The following is a 19,672-nucleotide window of genomic DNA, read 5'->3' as shown; positions in this document are numbered from 1 at the left end:
ATGGCAAACTGAGTCCACACAGTGGGCAACCTGCCCCTCAAAGTGGACAGACAGACACACAAATCCAAATGAACATGATAAAGGAAATATAAAAGTAGGTACATATCTATATCCATTCATCATACCATGGAAGAATGCCATCTCCATGACAGAAATGCTGAAAAATTTCTATAGAAAATGTCTATAGATTACTGTGACAACCATTAAGGGCACTCAAACCAATAGGCCAAGACCTTGATCTTGAGGCTTGCTCTTGTGAAGCTTATGTGTGTAGTAGAGCTTAGCCTACTTATCACTATGTCTAAGAACTACTTCTGGAGGACCTCTGTTGTTGCTCAGATGTGGCCTCTCTTGCTCTCTAAGCCCAACTCTGCAAGTAAAATCATTGCCCTCCCCACTACATGAGACATGACATCCAGGGGTGAAATTCTCCCTGGCCACGTGGGATACGACTCCCAGAGACAAGCCTGGCCCTGGCACCATGGAGTCAACAATGCCCTCCTGACCAAAAGGGGGAAAAGTAGTGCAACAAATAAGGTATCAGTGGCTGAGAGAGTTCAAATAGAGTCGAGAGGCTACTCTGGAGGTCACTCTCACGCAAGCTTCAGTTAGACATTGCTATCTATCATAGGTTGCCAAACCCCAACTAAAACCATTCCTCCCAATTCTCAAGAACACCTAAGGCAATATATAAGATTCTACAAAGGTTCCACACACTAGGGTAACTTTCCAGAAACCTACAACCTCCAGATGAGTCCCTATACCAGATAAGTCCTGAAATGCAGAGAGGCCAGCCTCTCCAGAACATCAACTAGTTTCATCCCCTTATCCCATATTATTGATTGCCCATTTCAACATGAAAAGGTTAGAATGGGTATAGTCCAAATACCCCCGATGAGTGGGAAAAAGATCAAAGGTGATGGTAGAGTTACATAGAAAATGTAGGGTTTAACAAATGAATATGATTGCTGAATCATTATATTGATATTTCTTTTAGTCTCCAATATCTTAGAGCAGTTAGAAGTAAAAATCTAAAATTGTGGAATTGTAACCCATACCAAACTAATTGCTGCAATGTGCTTTTTTTTTTTTTTTTGGCTTTTAAAAAGGGGAATTTAATTAGTTGCTAGTTTACAGATCTAAGGCCAAGAAAATGTCCCAATTAAAACAAGTCTATAGAAATGTCCAATCAAAGGCATCCGGGGAAAGATACCTTGGTTCAAGAAGGCCGATGAAGTTCAGGGTTTCTCTCTCATCTGGAAAGGCACATGGCGAACGCAGTCAGGGCTTCTCTCTCAGCTGGAAGTGCACATGGCAGACACGGTGTCATCTGCTACCTTACTCTCCTGGCTTCTGGTTTCATGAAGCCCCCCGGGAGGCGTTTCCCTTCTTCATCTCCAAAGGTTGCTGGCTCATGGACTCTCTGCTTTGTGGTGCTACAGCAGTCTCTGCTCTCTCTGAGTGCAATGTGCTTTTAAACTTATTGCTTTTTTGTATCTATGGTATTTTTCACAGCTATATGAAAAATACATGAAAAAAAGAAATAGTAAATACTGTAGGTGAATTTGGTTGAAAATGGTTGTTTAAAGTCATGTATGTGAATAAGTTCCTCCTTGAACTGCTACAGATGTAAAAAAAAAATAGAGGGGTATATGGGACAAAACATAGCTATTGCAAACTATGGTAACAGCAATATTTTTAAAACCTTTCATCAACAGTAACAAATGTTCCACACCAATACTATGAGCCAACAATGTGGGGGGGATATTAAGTAGGGAGGATTTGTTTTTGCTTTATTATTATTATTATTATTAAATTATTACTATTATTACTATTATTACTATTATTTCTGTTCTGGAGTAATAAAAAGTTTCTAAGATCCAGCAAGAGGATATGTATACACAACTGTGTGATGGTTCTGTGAGCCAGTGACTGTATACTTTGGATGGCTTTGTATGGTGTGTGAATGTTTCTCAATAAAATTGAAAAAGAAAATGTCTGTAGAAAGCAACTTTGGAGTTACTGCCCATAGGAGAAAGTTCATTTGAAGAGTAAATATTTGCTCTCATTCAACGCTGATGTATAGTAGCTATAACCTAACTTTAAATATTTTCCTCTGGCTCTTTCAACCAAATTATCTCATTTCTTATTTGAGAGTTTTAGGAGATCTGATTCAATAATTGGGGGGTGGGGGAGCAAGGATGGCAATTTTTTGTTTTTAAGCTTTGCTTCAGAAAGAGCATTTCCTCCCACGTGTTTTCTTGATCCATCAGCTAAGAAAGCCTAGAAGCAATGATGCCCCAGTGGCATTGAGCACCCAGTACCCAGATCTTGGTTTCTAACACTATTATCTAAAATAATAATTGAAAAAAGGAAACCAGGGATCCTTGGAGAAAAGGCTGATTCTAGGACTGGGTCAGGAATTACGCAAGATGAGCCTGGAACATTGTATAATACCAGAATGTAAGGAACTGGTTAAAAAAAAAAAACAACTACAACGATGGGCTATGTCAAAGGGGTACAGGAGACAACTGAAAGAGCTCCCAATGGCCAAAGCTGGAACAATTTGAACAAAATTAAGTAATATTGGATTATAGCACTAAGTATAAACTAAATATCCATGCATCCATACAGATATAATTAAATGATTAAATAAATACATAAATTAAGGAAAATAGACAAGCCTATTCCAAGATTTCAAGAAACAAGTGACTTATGTAGAGATTTTACCCTCAAAGAAGTAGAGCATAACTCTCCACTTCTTAACTGTGGGATGTGTGTAGTAATTTCCTACCAAAGAGTTAGGTTTAGAAAGGGGGGGTGGGGGAAGAGTAAATTTACAAGGAAGAAACCTGACAAACACTTCTTCAAGCAGATGATCAAGGTTAATATCAATAGTAGTAAGCCATCTTGATTATATGTACACTGGATGGCCCAGTCTAATCATGAGAAAAACATTAGACAAACCCCAATCAAGAGACAGTCTACAAAATGCCTGCCCAGTACTCTTCAAAATTGCCAACGTAATCAAAAACAAGGAAAGTCAGAGAAACTGTCACAGTCAAGAGGAGCCTAGGAGAAGTGACAACTAAATGTCATGTGATACCCGATTGAATCCCAAAACAGGAAAAGGATAATGGGTAAAAACTAAGGAAATTTGAATAAAGCATAGACTTCAGTTAATATTACTATATCAATCCTGCTTCATTAGTTATGACAGATGTACCACATTTATGTAAATGTCAGTAATAGGAGAAAACTGGATATTGTGTGTATGAGAACTTGCTGTACTATCATCGCCAATTTTCTGTAAATCTAAAACTCTTCTAAAATAAAAAGTCTATTTTCATAAAAAGAAAAGAACATTTAAAATCCATCTTAATTCCATCCTGGGCACGTGGAGATTCTGATTCAACACCTTCCATATTGTTATGTTCACATTCCTTTTGTTCTGAAAATCTTTAAATTAGATGACAATTGTTTTTGCCGTGAAAACCTTGCTTTGTCACTTCTTTCTTTTCCTTGAGGATTAGGGAGGTACAGAAGATTGCTTTCTAAAGGGTGCAGCTCTGCTAAATTCAAGATTTTAATATTGTGTATAAAACTCTCTTGTTATGTCTCAATGTGAAAAGCATTCATATTTTTATAAAAATTTCATTAAATAAGGGTATTTATTGAACTAAAACCAATATCCAAAAACTAAGAAGAACGATCCCTAGAAGTATGAAACAGGCTGAGCGCTCTAGCTGCTGGAATAGTGAGCTACTGAGGGTTGATGGGGGCCAACTTTGAGTCCTACGAGCACGTCGGAAGAAGGTAGCAAATGGAGCCCTGGGACCAGCACTGCTGGGCACTCGCTACCAGCTCATGCCTGGGGCAGAGAGCCAGGTATCACCTAAAGAGGGAGGTCAGCAAGGCTATTGCTGCCTGCAAACAAAGGCAACTGCTCTAGTCAAAGTGCGTGCCAAGGGGAGCTGCAAACTTCCAGACCACTTGGGGAGTTTGTGTATTGCACAGTGGTGACCAGCAATGGGGTCATTAGGGAATGAAATCCAAGCTGTGTTTGACTAGCCACCAAGCCCTGTGTGCCCAGCATACGTTGAGGCTGCCTTGGGGAAGGGGGAGCTTTTATCTTTTGAGTTGTTCCTCCAGTTAAGCACTCTGTCCCTGGCCCTGCATCTGCCCACAGTGGCTGACTTTTTGCTCATTTACACAGTGGTGCACTCTCTCTATGGGGACACTACAGCCTCGAAAAATGCTAGCTGCAACAAAAACAAAACTGTGGGGAAGTGCCTCACTTCCAGCTGCTGCCCAAGAAATTAAGCCTCTGCTCTTTCACAACAAAATAATAGTGACTCCAAAAAGCCTCCCTACTTTCTTTGGGCTTAAATGAAATGAACAGGGACAGAACTCATCTCAACTCTAATACTGAAACATATAGATCCCCTCTTTAAAACAACAAGCCAACTGAAAATTCAACATATGGGAAAAAATATGGCAACTCCAAAGGTAATATGTTTAGGAAGCAGCTGGACCAAGTGGGATACCATCACAAAGCGTTGATGTTCTTCTCGGTGCTCTCCACTCAGAGAATCAATTCTTTCTCTGCCCCTTGGATAAATCTTGGGCAGATCTCACTAACATTTAGCTTAAAAAAAAAAAAAAAAGTCTAGGGCGGGCCATGGTGGCTCAGCAGGCAGGAAGGCTTGCCTGTGATGCCAGAGGACCCAGGTTCGATTCCTGGTGCCTGCCCATGTAAAAAAAAAAAGTCTAATAATCATATGTCTATTCTAACTCTAGTTCAGTGTAATAAAAAGCACCCTAACTATTTTTTCAATTAACAGCTTTTCCTGTCCCCCAAGTGGAAATGTAGAGAGGAGGCGAACGGCTATCATTTGCTTCTTCATCCTGTCTTGGCTCCCTCCAACCCCGTTTGCTAGCTTTAGCTTGCAGATCTATGCAGGATCTAAGGAGGAAGGTAGATTTGATAAGTACATCATCAGATGGTATTTGGTAGAACGTCTGGGAAAGCTGCCTTAGTTCTAATAAGGGGAGCAGGGAGCAGTCTATTAGGCACTGTGCCTTATTCCTCTTTACAAAACATCAAACTGAATTTGAACATTTTTGACTTTTGCAATTACCTAAGGAATCATGAATGATGCCCTACGGTGAGGCTCCTTCCAAGTGGAATCATTGTGAGTAGCCCTACTCCTTCACTTGCTCCAGGTCTGTAGCCTTATGGGGTCATTCCTGGACGCAGATTTGCCTGGCTGGCAGAGCTCCCAAATGGCCCTGGTGTCCCAACATGGCTGATGCTCCATAACTGGCTCCTGCTATCCTGGGATGTTTGGGTTGCTTCCTCCATCACAGACTGATACTGAGAAGTCCCTCCATGGAACAAGGTCTCCCTGCTGGCTATTTACGTACTACTCACACTTTAGCTTCTGGACTTCAAGCAAACAATTTTTCTGCTATGGGTCTCTTCACCCTACCTGTTGACTTTCTTGTGCAAGATCTCTTTTAAGCCCACCTCAAAGGGTTTTTGCATCTGGTCCCAGAAACCATGCCTCTGGGCCCCCAGGCAATGAGAGTGCAGCAGATCTTGCAGGCATCACCAGGCTGCCTGGCGATGCACAGGCTGCAGGACCAAATTGTCAGGAGAACCAACTAGGAAAACCCCCTGGTAACTGATGGGACTATGTCCATGACTACACACAAGTCATCTCCAACAGAATCTCAAAAATACACAGAGGACCTGAGAAGGGGGGCAGAATTCCCCTCACAGAAGGTATGAGTAGAGCTCAAGAAATGCCACAAGCCAACTGTTTCTCGGCGGCTAGATTTTCCCCAGATGTGCATGGCTGAGAACACATTAGCTATATATCTGCATCATGCTCACTAGGTATAAGGGTTTCTTCAACCTTTGACTTGCTCAGACAAGTTCTTTCTTAAAATGGGCTTCTTAGGATAAGCTGCTTGGAGTTCCAGTTGTCACCAATCCTTCTCACATTTCCAGCCCACGTCCAGATGAGTTAAGGGATACTGAGTGTAGCTGAGGTCACTGAAGAGATTTTCAAATAAGCTATTCTGAAAGTCCCTGACATCATCCGCTCAGAACTGCTATCCCTAAGGCAGCACAACCTCCTCTCAGCAGCAGGGACAGTTGCTCTGATTATGCCTCCCTGGTAGGGCAGTTTGCTGAGTGAGGTACCAGGAGTGTGGTGAGATCTCACACCCTCAACCAGCTCACTGCCCATAAAAGGTGAGGGGAATCTGTTTCCCAAAGGTATTTAAACCAAATGAAATATCAGCTCATGATATGGTTCTGAAAATATTTGACACTCTAAAGTTTAGAAGGAATATATATGTATTTCATTCTGATTCAAACTGACTTGCCAGTTCTTTCGAAGACACTTGAATCCCATTTATAGAAAAAAAAAGTTCATTTAAATTTGAGTTCATTTTTGCATATGCATGTGGGTGTGTGTTTGCACACTTCTGGAATTCCACACAGAGTTAATGGTTTATTCTCTAGGTCTCTCGGGTCCTGTAAAGTATGAGCTCAAATTAAATCCAGAAGTAGGAAGTATGTATCACTATAAATCAGTATATATATCATGTATTTATATAAACCAACTAACAAAATTATATGTAGGAACAATTTTCTAGAAATGTTCCTCAGATGGTAAAATTACAAAATTGTTCAACATCAATATAGTCCTGCAGGATCTATGTAATCACTAGAAATATAACAAAAGCCACTGTAACTCTAGGTAGAAAATTGTGCCCAGTCAGACTCTTTCACCTATTTTCCACCCATGTTTTTAAAATCAAGGTTGAAAAGTCAGGTTAAAAAAAAATTGAGTTGATTATAGATTTATAGTAACGATAAGGTTCCAGTACAGCACTCCCAAGAGATCCTGTCATCAGTGAAGCCACTTCATTACTTTTTCTTAGTGCTCATTTTGAAAATGAGCCTACTCCAATTATTGAATGTTTATCACATAAGTTGTACACATACTTTGAAGTTGCTTTAAAAAGTTACTGGTATTATCCATTGTTTGATTCAACTGCAAAAAGTTGTATAATTGCCAAAATTTAAAATGGACATTCTTTTTCTGTAAATATGTATTATGAGAAATAAAGAATGGCAGGACCATTGCTTTCATGAAAATATCTACTCTGAGTTCATTTAAATATTTATCAATTACTTGTAGAAAGGGAGACTAGATAACATCTAATTCCCTTTCCAATTCCTAGATTCTGTACCTCTATGAAATAAATAGTGTTATACGTTTGTTTTTGGATAGTTTGATGTTTTTTTCAAGCCCCTAGTTTCTAGAATATCAAAAACAAGAAAACAAAAATAATTCATCTCTTCATGGGAAGGACAAATGTCAATGCATCTAAAGTCTGTGTTAATCTTCAAAATGCCATCAAACTTTTAAAAAATGGCATGCTTCTTAACACCTTGATCAGCATAAATTCATAATAATAGCAATAATAATAATGGCTAATATTTATTGAATGCATGCTACATGTGACATTGTGTCAAATCCTTTACCTATTTTCAATTTCTTTTCATCTTTCCAATTTAAAGAGCAGTTATTATTATTCCTGTCTTAGAGATGAGGCAGTAAGCACAGAGAAATTAGATGACATGCCCATATCAGCTCAGCTTATAGGCTAACCCACTCTGGAGAGCCCTGCCTAGTCCCTAGCAGCCACCTTGAGTCTGTACTATCTGGCAGCCAAGAGAAACCGATTGATCATTAAATTCAATCAGCCCAGTGAAGGACCTGACCATTTCCATAGGATAAACAAAGATTTCTTGACACTTAATTATTTTTAAAAAAACATTCCTTCAATAAATAATGGCCTTGGGTTTTGCATAACAGTTTCTTAGAATCTCTCAATAAATCTGAGATAAAGATATGAAAGCTCAAGTTAAAAAGATCCTTTCTTCTGTTTGATGAGTGTTGAAACTACAGTTAGCCACATAAGAAAATCTCTATCTTTCTTAATCCAGGAATCAATCTTTGAATGAATATACATGCATATATCAGATGAATATCCTTTAAACAGTCTTCCATGTATATCATTTTTCATCATAGTATGTAAGATAAAACTTGAGCAGCAAAAAGTTTGAGGTAATAATCTTGGTAAAGGCCTATAGTATGAGTAGCCAATTAAGAAAGAAATATATGCTTTGAAATGTAATCAAGGTATTATTCAATAAATGGTGGTGGTGTACGGTGGAGAGTCATATAGAAAAAAGATAAATTTAGATTCTACGTCTCACTCCTTATATGAAAATAAATTCCAGATGGATCAAAAATGTAAACATTTAAAAATAATACCGGGAAAGTTCTAGCAAAAAAAAATGGGCTAAAATTATTTTTACAACCCCAAAGTGGGGAGATCTTTTTAAGTCTGGCCTAAAATCCAAATACCACAAGCAATATAAATTAAATTACATAAAAGTAAAAAGTTATGCATGAGAAAAATGCCACAAACATAGCCAGAAGACAATTATCAAACTGGAAGGAAATTTTTCATTACATTTCACAGACAAAAGTCAGATTTCCTAATATAGTAGGAATTCATACAAAGGAAAGCTATATAGACAATCATAGACAATATGCAGAGGATATGAACACACAGTCTACCAAAGATGCTTTGCCCTCTGTTTCCCCTGACCTATTCCATGTATAGAGTAAATTTAGTGCTAGGCCCAGGTCCATTGAGTCTTACTAGGGGGATTGCCAGTCTGAACCTGGAACCAGTGGTGGTAGTGGGACAATGTAGCCATAAAGGCATATTGCATTCCCAGCATCTAGAACAAAAGCTAGCACATACTAGGAATTCTATAAAAAATATTTAAATGGTGAATAGAATGGATGGATGAATATGTTATTAAGTGAGAAAGGGCTAGGTGCAGAAAGGTTATCATTTTTATAAAAAGATAATATAGCTTCTATTTGTGTAGGCTAACTCTGGTGGAATGAACAAGTAATTCACACCCCAGTAGACGATTTTATCACTTCCGTATCCGGTGGTCACAGGAGTTTTTAAAACCAAGAGCAGTAGTTAGGTTCAGGTGTCAATTTGGCCAGGTAATAGGCCTACTTATTCTGTTTACTGTGGACTTTAATCAATAGCATGTGAATTTCATCTACATCTGCAGTCGGCTAGGGGGAATGCCTTCTGTAATGAGTGAAGCTTAAAAGGAGAGGTCAGAAGAAAGAGAAACAGCTCAGTACAGCTCAGCAGAGCTCAGCACAGCTCCAAGGAGCTCGGCTTACACCCAGACATTTGGAGAAGCAGAAAGGAACCACCCCACCGAAAGCTGTTTGAACCCAGAAGTGGGGAGAGAAGCCCCGCAGACGGTACCTTGTGACTCCCCACGTGACAGAGGAACTCAAATGAAAGCTACCTTCCTTTCCGCTGAAGAACTATGAATTTTTAAGCAAATCCCCTTTACAAAAACCAGTCCATTTCTGGTTTATTGCATTCCAGCAGACTTAGCAAACTAAAACCCCAGGACAAAAATTTTCCATGGAAAACAGTTGGCGTGCTCTATCATATATGTAAATATATGAATGATCATTCAAGAAATGTATATGATAGAGCTAGTTAGCAAATTCATCTGGAAAGGAAAGAGACCCAGAATAGCTAAAAGCATCCTGAAAAAGAAGACCGAAGTTTGGCCACAGTGGTCAAACACTTCCTGACCTTAAAACCTATTATAAAGCTACAGTGGTCAAAACAGCATGGTACTGGCACAAAGACAGAAGCATTGACCAATGGAATAGAATAGAGAGTGCAGAAATATACCACCAAATCTATGGTCAACTGACTTCTAACAAGACCCCAAATCCTCTGAACCTGGACAAAATAGACTTTTCCATAAATGGGCATGGAAGAACTGGATATCAATAAACAAAAGAACGATACAGGACTCCTATCTTACACCCTACACAAAAATTTACTCAAAGTGGATCAAACACCTAACTATAAGAACTAGCATCATAAAGCTTCTAGAAGGAAATGTAGGAAAACATCTTCAAGACCTAGTAATAGGAGGTAGCTTCCTAAACTTTACACCCAAAGCACAAGCAACAAAAGAAAAAATAGATAAATGGGAACTCCTCAATATCAAATGCTTCTGCACCTCAAAAGACTTTGTCAAAAAGGTGCAAAGGCAGCCAACTCAATGGGAGAAAATATTTGGAAATCACATATCAGACAAAGGTTTGATATTTATTTACTTTGTATATATGTTATACTCTACAATAAAAAGAAGTTAAAAAGAAAAAAGAATGTATAGAAAGGAAGTGGCAATGATGATTTTGAAGTGGAAAATTATTAAAGCAGATATTACCAGGATGTCATTATTATCTGCTTTCAGAAATGTATCATTCTAGATATTCTGAGAACCATAACACACCAAAGGGGGTTGGGGGGGGGGAGCCCTGAACTGGGGCAGGAGCAGGGAGAGGGATAAAGTACACAGGGAGAAAGCCAAATATTAACCATATAGAAACCCAATGATCCCACCAGAATTAGTATGTTAGAAAAGATAAAGTAATCATATTGATCTTTCATATGAAGTTGCTAAATATCAATCAATTGGTTTTGGGAAGAGGAATGCTGATAACAATTTGGGGTGGGGGGTGGTTTAAAGAGCTTATATTAAATTTTCTGATCTGAGCAAATAGAAAACACTCTTATTTCAAAGACTGAAAAATTATTAAGAGTAGAGAGAAATACATTTTTCTGTTCCCATCCAAGAATTGTTAAAAATCATTAAGAAATAAACCTGAAAGACAGGGATACAGTATTGCCTGACTTTATACGACTCAATATCATAGTGTCATTTAAAAGGAGGTCATTTCTTCTAAATGATTCTCACGGTGTCAGTTCTGTATCAGGATAATCTTTGTCTGCATATATAATATACTATGGCTACATTTTCCCCTGATCTCCTGGAGTTTAGCCCCACGTGTGCATAATTCAGTATCCAGCCAAAGATTGTTGAGAACACTGTGCAGATATCTAGATGTTCTGCATTCTCTCTCTCTCTCTCTCATTCTCAGCCCTGCAAATTCTAGCCACTGCACTCTCTCCAAACTCTGATCTCTGCCACTTCGATTCAGTGAGTCCACTAGGCTCCGTCTCAGTTCTTCCCTGCCCCGGGGCTGGAAACTCCTTCAGGGAGTAAGATAGAAAAACCACACTTCTAGCCTTGTTGGGTTCCCTCCTCTCAGATTTCACAGTCCTCCCTTGCCTGCTGCTCACTGTCTGAAAACAATTGTTAGAAATATTTTGTCTGATTTTCTGGTTTACTACAGGAAGAAAACTGTTGTAGCAGTTAAACCTTTATGAACAGAAATACAAGTCAGTAAGTTTATTTTTTATACTTTCTCCAAAAGAAATTAAGAGTATTTTCAAGGTCCATTTAAATGGTATTGTGGTCATGTTAAAATACATGCACACAAGAATTCTTAGCTCATAGAGATTTGATTGAAATATTTATGGGCTAAATGATTTGAAGTCTGAAATATGCTTCAAAAATATGGGTGAAGGTGAAAGTACACGGTTATACAGTGGCCATGAATTTATAATTATTGAAACTGGGTATGAGTGCTGACGGATGTTTGAAATTTTCCACAATAAAAACTTTTCTTGAATCAAAAATCAACATAATGTCACAACATTCTGATTCTAAGGCGGACTTGTGGAGCATAGAAATAGTGACACATACGTGTCTGGTTTGGAAGTCACCTTTTCAAGCCAATAATCCTCAAGACCCAAGGATACTTTATGACAAACAGGAGCTTAGTGCCTAGTATTCCCAGAGAAACATCACCATATTGGGCTAATCTCTTTTTGAGTTTGCATCAGAAAAACAATACGTAGATAGATAGATAGATAGAAACTTACAAAAGATAGAATGGACTTTGAAGCATTTTTTAGTCATCCTTTTATTGAACAAGTTCCATTAAAAAAAAAACCTTGCCCAGTTCCAGTCCCCATGTATGCTGGTTCTCTCTTTAGAAGTTTCTGAGGAGCTCTGCATCTTGTTGATTTGTCTCTCCATCATCTTTCTTTTTCAGGAAGAAAAATTATCTTCCCCACCACTGGGCCCTCCCAGCTATCTATAACTAACCAAAGATTCTGCCAGTACTAGTAGCAAGAACTCTTCTTGTGACATGGATGACTTTGTTTTGGTTCCACACAATATCTTGTCAGACCATTCATATAATATGCCAATGAGAACTGCTGGCAGATGTGCTTCAAAAGAATTCTTGGTGTGTGGAGGGCAATGCCAGTTTACAGTGTTACCTCACAGTGAAGCAGCACCCATTCCAGTTCCTACTCAGATAAGGAACTATCTGCTCATAGAGCAGAACCTCACATCTCCTGGCACAGATCCACATGGTTGTCCAAGACCTGCAGAGGTACAAAGTTCTGCCACCAGCCCTGTGGGTTTCCTCTCACTGGGGTCCTGCTCCCCAGCTCCAGCAGACACAGCACAAACAGATGGATGAATGCATTCTAAGGGCTCCTCCAGACCTTACTCTCCTTCTCCTTTGGTGGGTGCCGTCCCAGAGCAACAGGCTCAGTGCTGCTGTGGGCCTTCGCAGGGCCATGAGTCCAAGAGCAGGAGCTCCTCAAGTTCTCCAGTGCCACAGGCTCAGTCAGCACAGTCTCTCTTGTTGGGGACTACACTGCAGAGCACCCCCACCCTCACCAGCATCTACTAGAACAAGGAGAAACTCAGAAAGCAGCACACTGACCCTGTGTGCCCATCGCACGCCAGGGCTGGGTTTAGTTACTCCCCTCAGTCCAGTCGGTGGGGCAGCCTTGGGCCCTCTCCCACCAAGCATAAGGATCCTCTCCACTGAGTCCTGACTGGTTCTTTAAAACTCCTTTACCAACTATCATTGGCTCTCCAACCAAGACCACAGCTCCCTTCAAAATCTCTAAAACGCAAGCGTCTTCCAACCTGTTGGCCTTGGTTACATGTCAGGGGTCAGCTGAAGGGCAGTGCAAGGATAGGAGTGAGCCCTGGGAGTGCTCCCACTGTGTCTTAGCACAGGGAAGCGAGAGGCAGTGATCTGAGCAGCACAAGGCAGACTTTGGCAGATCTGTCAATACTGGGAAATTATCACATCAACAATAAAGGCATCCTTAGGTGGTCACCTACATCAGGGTAGCATGGACAGGTTAAATACAGAACAATGGGTATAGTTCCTGCAGGAGGCTGTGATGTGCTGCTGGCCCCTCCTGTCGGAACAGAGGCATGTTCTAGGGCTGTTTCATTCACCGTGGGGTCTCCACCACACAGTGCCACAGCTCCCGCTGCACCCATATGTTCCCTTGAATGAGAATAACATCGGGGGAACCAGCAGCTCTGGGGGCCACCCTGCCCTGCCGGTAGCCAGGTGTGTGTAGATTCACCACCCGGGCCATGCTCAGGCTCCCAACCTGAGACTCATAACTTATGGTGCTTCACCCCCAGCTTAGAGGGGCTCATCACCTTCAAAGCCCCCGAAGTGCCTGAGGAGACACTGATGGAGTAAGAACACCCAGACACCTGTGTCATCTGAGTGTGATGTTGCTGTAAACTGAGTGTGTGCTGGACCTCACAGTTGTGGGGACCAGGAACCGAGAGCTGTGCACATCTGTGGTTTCCATGTACCCGATCCAGGAGACCGTGGTCGTGGCCCAGATCAGCCAGCTGAGCAAAGTCCAGGGGTGAGAGGCACAGCTGGAGTTATACAGGAAAGCGGCACAGCTGCTTGCAACTTCTTTGCATCTTGCCAAAGCCCAAATCAAGTCCGGGAAACTGAGCCCAACCTCCACTGTGCAACAAGTTGTCAAAAATCTGAAGGAAGGATAAAAATTCTGCATCAGCATGTGCAAGAAACTTAGAGGAAAACTGAATCTCTTCTTCTCTGACAAGCAGATTTATTGATGAAATCAACATGTGGCTGCAGAGAAGCTCATCTGTAATTGTGCTGAGGACATGGTTCAGTCTGAAGCCCTGGATGAGATGTTTCAGCAGACTGAATCTACTGCATATTACTATCCTAAGGCAGCTCTTCTTTGGGAAGTCCTAACGAAAATTCTACAGGGCCCTGCAGATATTGAAAATGTTCATAACTCTAAGCCTAGTATTGGAAGATTGTCGACACTCTGCTACAGGCCCGGGACCACGTGACTGGCGGCTTGTCCTGTGGGCCAATGAGTGGGAAAGGGAGGCTGTGCATGCGGGTTCACAGTCTGGATTTTGCTGCCCCATTCCCAGGAAACGGTAGTTTCAGAAAGGAAAAACTATCCAAAAACCATGTATTTGTAGGAAATCTGCCTTATCGGAGAAGTTGTCCCTTCCCTTTTTCTTTGAGAAAACAGAAGCAAGAGTATTCCACTTGGCTTTCAGTTTGAACTTGGTAAATAATGTACTTTAAGAACTAGAATAATCAGTATTCTTTTTTTTTTTGTATGCTGTATGGTGGGGTCACATTTCATTCTTTTTCCGTTTGAGATCCCATTATTGCAGCACCATTTGTTGAATTTTTTTTGTTTGTTTATTTGTTCATTTTTGTTGGTTTCTCTGTTTTGGGAAGTGCATGGGCCAGGAATCAAACCCAGGTCTCCTGCATGGCAGGCATGAATTCTACCACTGAACTACCCTCGCACCCCCAATCAGTAACAGATATTCTAATGGATAATTAAGAGTGAAATAAAGTCAGTGGCTCTTCCCTCATTCACCAGAGCACTGTGTGAAATGCCACACAGATGAGAATGAGGAAAATTAATCTGCCTGTCTCAGAATACTAGCGATTTACTGAGGTATGAAGTGAAAGAGTCTATGCCTTGTCCAGACAATTTGGTATTTGGGTTAAGTTTGTCTAAATCTGAGCACATCTCCTAAAGCAGTTCACCAATAAATAGCTCAAGAAAAAGTGAAAAATGGCTCTTGAAAGACATTTTGAAGTCTTCAGTTTGACCTAACATGGACATGTTAATCTTCTAAAATATTTCACATTGCATTAATTTATTAAAACACCTGTGTATTGGATTTTGCAATTTAAAACTAAATGATGCACGGATGGACTTGTTTGAAATAATTCTACTTGACATATACATATACCCTTTCCAGAACGCAGATGTAATCTCTAGCAGACTTTTAAATGATAAAAACTTGTATTTATGTGAACCTTTGCATTTTTTTTTACCTATTCATCTACAATCACAGATTTTGTCAGTAATATTTTGAGTTGCTGGTTGTTTGCTTTTCATTGTATTTTTAAATGTGCATGCAGAATGTACATTTATTCCTGTGACCTGTCTCTAGGTTTATTCAAGGGTAGGTTTATTCCGGCAATGCTAGAACAAATAACATAAATCAAGAAAATCCTTTCAAGAATTGTAATAGGGCAAAAACAAAACTGGTGATCTAATGACTTGTTAGTGATGTGGCATTTCCATACAAAGTTAGTGAAAAAATGAGATTTATTTTTAAATGAAGTTAGTTTTCTCTTAGGAAAATGGACAGCTTGCTCCAGCCAGATGTGTTTTTACCTGTTAATAAAAACTGTTTTAACTATTAATCCTGACAGTTCATCAAACAGCTATTTGTGGAGAATGCAGGCAGTTAAGGACCCTCCAGAAATGGTTCCAACATTGTATATTACTTTGTTTCTTTTATTTATCTGCTTGAGTACTTAAATAAACTGTCCTCTGCTTTTAAGCCTTTTATTTGAATCTTTTTAGATGATATAATGTGAACTGTAACAAACTGCACAGATACTCTTTGGTATTAAACTAATTTTAGTGTACTAATGAAAACCAATCAACAAAAACCTGTGTTTTGCTTCCTTTAAATCGAGAAAGTAATGTAAATTCTACCTGACTTGTCTGTATGAAATTCCAACAGTTAACATGGAACTTTTATTTATACAATATTTATATCTTTAGGTTTTTAACACAGTGTTTCCACCTCTCATTTGTAACTTGAAAATAGGTGAAGCCCATGGAACCGTCATGTAATAGCCTTTTTATCATTGTCTATACAAATGCATATTAAGGTAAAATAAAATGACAAAGTGCTTCTAGGGTACAGCCGAATTCATATGAAGGAACTTGTCAAGCCAGATAATTTCTTAGTGAGTTTGAAGATTTAGTTCCGTCACCCTTTGATCTGCCGGGGATTGAAGGCTCTTGGTAGCTGTCAGGCAGGCTGAGCGTGGCGTGCTGAGCGTGGCGGGCTGAGCGTGGGGGCCTGAGCGTGGGGGCCTGAGCGTGGGGGCCTGAGCGTGGGGGCCTGAGCGTGGGGGGGCTGAGCGGGGGGGCCTGAGCGTGGGGGGGCTTAGCGTGGCGTGCTGAGCGTGGGGGCCTGAGCGTGGCGGGCTGAGCGTGGCGGGCTGAGCGTGGGGGCCTGAGCGTGGGGGCCTGAGCGTGGCGGGCTGAGCGTGGGGGCCTGAGCGTGGGGGGCTGAGCGTGGGGGGCTGAGCGTGGCGGGCTGAGCGTGGGGGCCTGAGCGTGGGGGGGCTGAGCGTGGCGTGCTGAGCGTGGGGGCCTGAGCGTGGGGGGGCTGAGCGTGGGGGCCTGAGCGTGGCGGACTGAGCGTGGCGGGCTGAGCGTGGGGGCCTGAGCGTGGGGCCTGAGCGTGGGGGGCTGAGCGTGGGGCCTGAGCGTGGGGGCCTGAGCGTGGGGGGTGCTGAGCAGGGATTCCTCTTGCTGCTTGCTGGGGTATAAGCACTGTACTCTGTATGATTTTTCAGAGTTTATGGGTGCAATTTCATTTATCTCAGTTATCACCACTATCCCAGTTAGTCCTTAAGTGGGTATGTTTCTTCTCTCTCCTCCCCCACAACTTTCTTTTTCTATTTTCATGGGCAGGCACCAGGAACTGAACCCGGTCCCCAACATGGCAGGAGAGAACTCTGTCTGCTGAGCCACCGTGGCCCGCCCCTCTCCCCCTTTTTTAAACACAGGATAAGAGGCTCAGAGAGGGTAAGTGATTGATCTGGAGTCAGGCAACGAGGGAAGTGGTCAGGCCATCGTTCGGTGACTTCCAGGTTCATTCTCCTTCCTCGTGTACAATAGAGTTTCGCGGTAGACGGAGTGCGTGAACCAGTGACGTCTGAAGCAGCGGAGAAAAACGAACTGTAAATTCCTGGCTAATGGTTCTGATCACACTTCCATCATCAAGGCTAAGTGTTTTAAGAGATTTTGCCTTGATTACAGTAATAATAAATGCTTTATGTTTCCTTGAGGGAAAAAAAATCAATATAGGTACCTCCATGATACCCACTAAACAACACAAAGCAGATTTGTGATGGCAGAGACGCAGAACATGAGGGCATGTCGTGTAAAAACAAAACTGAAGGAAAGGGAAACTGGAACGCTACGGCAACCTTTAATGGCTAAGACTTACCAGTTCAGATCCTTGGCCCCCCTGATTCACCAACAGCCAGGGCCTGGCACCTGCCCACCAGCCAACAGGTTCTCTGCTTGCCGGTGTCTGAGAGGTTGCACAGGCTCTGCTCAACACCAGAGACCACTGCTGCTGCAGCTGCCACCTTTTTATTTGTAGAGTGAGTTTTCACAAACTGCAAAACCAACCTGTCCTGTCACAAACTCCATCTCAAAGGAACCTGGAACACCGTGTGGCAACAAAGGCAGGCCGTAAGAGAGAGGCTACAAAAAAGCTACCAAAAAGCAGATGAAAAAAGTCAGAGATAGCATCCTGTCTGTGCCCCAGGATCCAGTCCAGGGCTCTGTCCCGCAAATCCACACTAGAACACAAATTGAGAATGCGAAATAATTTGCATATAATTCTCCTCTCAATTTGCAAAGGCTTTTCCTATATAACTGTTCATAGAGCACCTACTCGGTGTGTCCGAGGTACAAATCCTTATCTCCATTTTGCAGAAAGGAAAAATGAGGTTCAAGGAGGCTATGAAACTTATCAAGAATATGGAATACCAAGGTCCATTTCCTCCAGTTTAATTGCTTTAACATACTTGAATGCAACCACAGAGCTCTGGAAGGAACATTATGGCCAGGAGCTGCTGCAGCTCTAGGACACCCACCACCAAACCCCACTGCAGCTGATGGAGTCTAACTATTCATCCAAGATTCCAAGTCCTGTAAAAGCCTCATACTTCACACTTATACAAATTAACCTGAAATTGATAATAGATCCTATAGAACCTAAAAGTAGAAAATGTCTAGAAGAAAAAAATTGGAAAACATCTTTATAACTTTAGTTTAGGCAAAATTTCCTTAGATGCAACAGCAAAAGCATGATCCATGTCAGAAAGAAATTGATAAATTAGAATTCATAGAATCTTAGCTACAACAGTAAAAGCATGATTCATAAAAGAAAGAAATTGATACATTAGAATTCATCAAAATTAACAACTTGCACTCCTCAAAAGACGCATTAAGAAAGTGAAAAAATTAGGCACAGATTGGGAGGAAATATTTGCACATCACAATGCCTATAAAGAACCTGTGTCCAGAATATATAAAGAATTTTCAAAACTCAGTAATTAAATAAAGCCAGCCAATACAAAAAGAATGGGCAGAAAAATTGAACAGGTATCTTGTGGTAGGTTGAATAATGGCCCTACCCCAAAGATGTCCCTGAAATTTATGAATGTGTTCCCTTACATTACAAAACAGACTTTTCAAGTACAAATGAGTTAAGATTTTGAGATGGGAGAGGGAGGGAGTGCAGTTATCCTGGATTATCCAAGTGGGCTCAATGGAATCATAAGAGTTTTTATAAATGGAAGGCAGGAGGCTCAGAGTCAGAAAAGGTTGATGTGATGCTTGGGGCAGAGAGAGAGACAGTAAAATGCTAAATGACTAGCTTTGAAGACAGAGGATAGAATCATGAGTCAAAAAAAATGCAGGTGGCCCCTAAAAGAAAGAAAAGGCAAGGACACGGACTTTCCACTGGAGCTTCCAGAAGGAATGCTGCCCTGTCAACACTTGGTTTTAGGATTTCTGACCTACTGACTATAAAAGAATATATCTGTGTTGTTGTACCTAACTTTGTGGTAATTTGTTACAATAGCAATAGGAAACTAATATACCCATCAACAGAGATATACAAATGGCAAATAAGCACATGAAAGTACACTCAACATCAAAAGTCATCAGAGTGGGCCATGGTGGCTCAGCAGGCAAGGATGCTTGCCTGCCATGCCAGAGGACCCAGGTTCAATTCCCGGTGCCTGCCCATGTTAAAAAAAAAAAAAGGCAAAAGTCATCAGAGAAATGCAAATTAAACCTTCAGTGAGATGCCGCTTCACACATACCAGAACAGCTAAAATTTTAAAATAGTCAATGCCAAGGGCTGGCATGGATGGAAAGCAACTGGAGCACTCATATTGCCGGTAGAAATGTAAAATGGTATGGTCACTTTAGAAAACAGTTTAGCATTTTCTTATAAAGTTAAATCATCCTTACCATGTCATCTAGTAACCCCACATCTACGTTTTCACTTAGGGAAAATGAAAAGTAAAGTTCACACAAAAACTCGTACATGAACGTCTGCAGTGCCTTTATTTGTAAATGTCCCAAACTAGAAAAAACCTCTTTCAACTGGTGAATGGGTAAATAAACCACAGTATATCCATACATT

General features: G+C 41.0%; 1 pseudogene; it reads left to right on the top strand.

Moving 5' to 3' along the window:
• The first annotated feature begins 11,642 nt into the window (after window positions 1-11,642).
• LOC143661140 (serine/threonine-protein kinase ULK2 pseudogene) lies at window positions 11,643-14,230 on the top strand (annotated as a pseudogene).
• Window positions 14,231-19,672: the final 5,442 nt, after the last annotated feature.

Source organism: Tamandua tetradactyla, chromosome 17 (assembly GCF_023851605.1).
Source record: "Tamandua tetradactyla isolate mTamTet1 chromosome 17, mTamTet1.pri, whole genome shotgun sequence".
Classification (NCBI taxonomy): domain Eukaryota; kingdom Metazoa; phylum Chordata; class Mammalia; order Pilosa; family Myrmecophagidae; genus Tamandua; species Tamandua tetradactyla.
The sequence above is the reverse complement of the archived record's forward strand: the minus strand, read 5'-3'. Positions and strand labels throughout refer to the sequence as shown.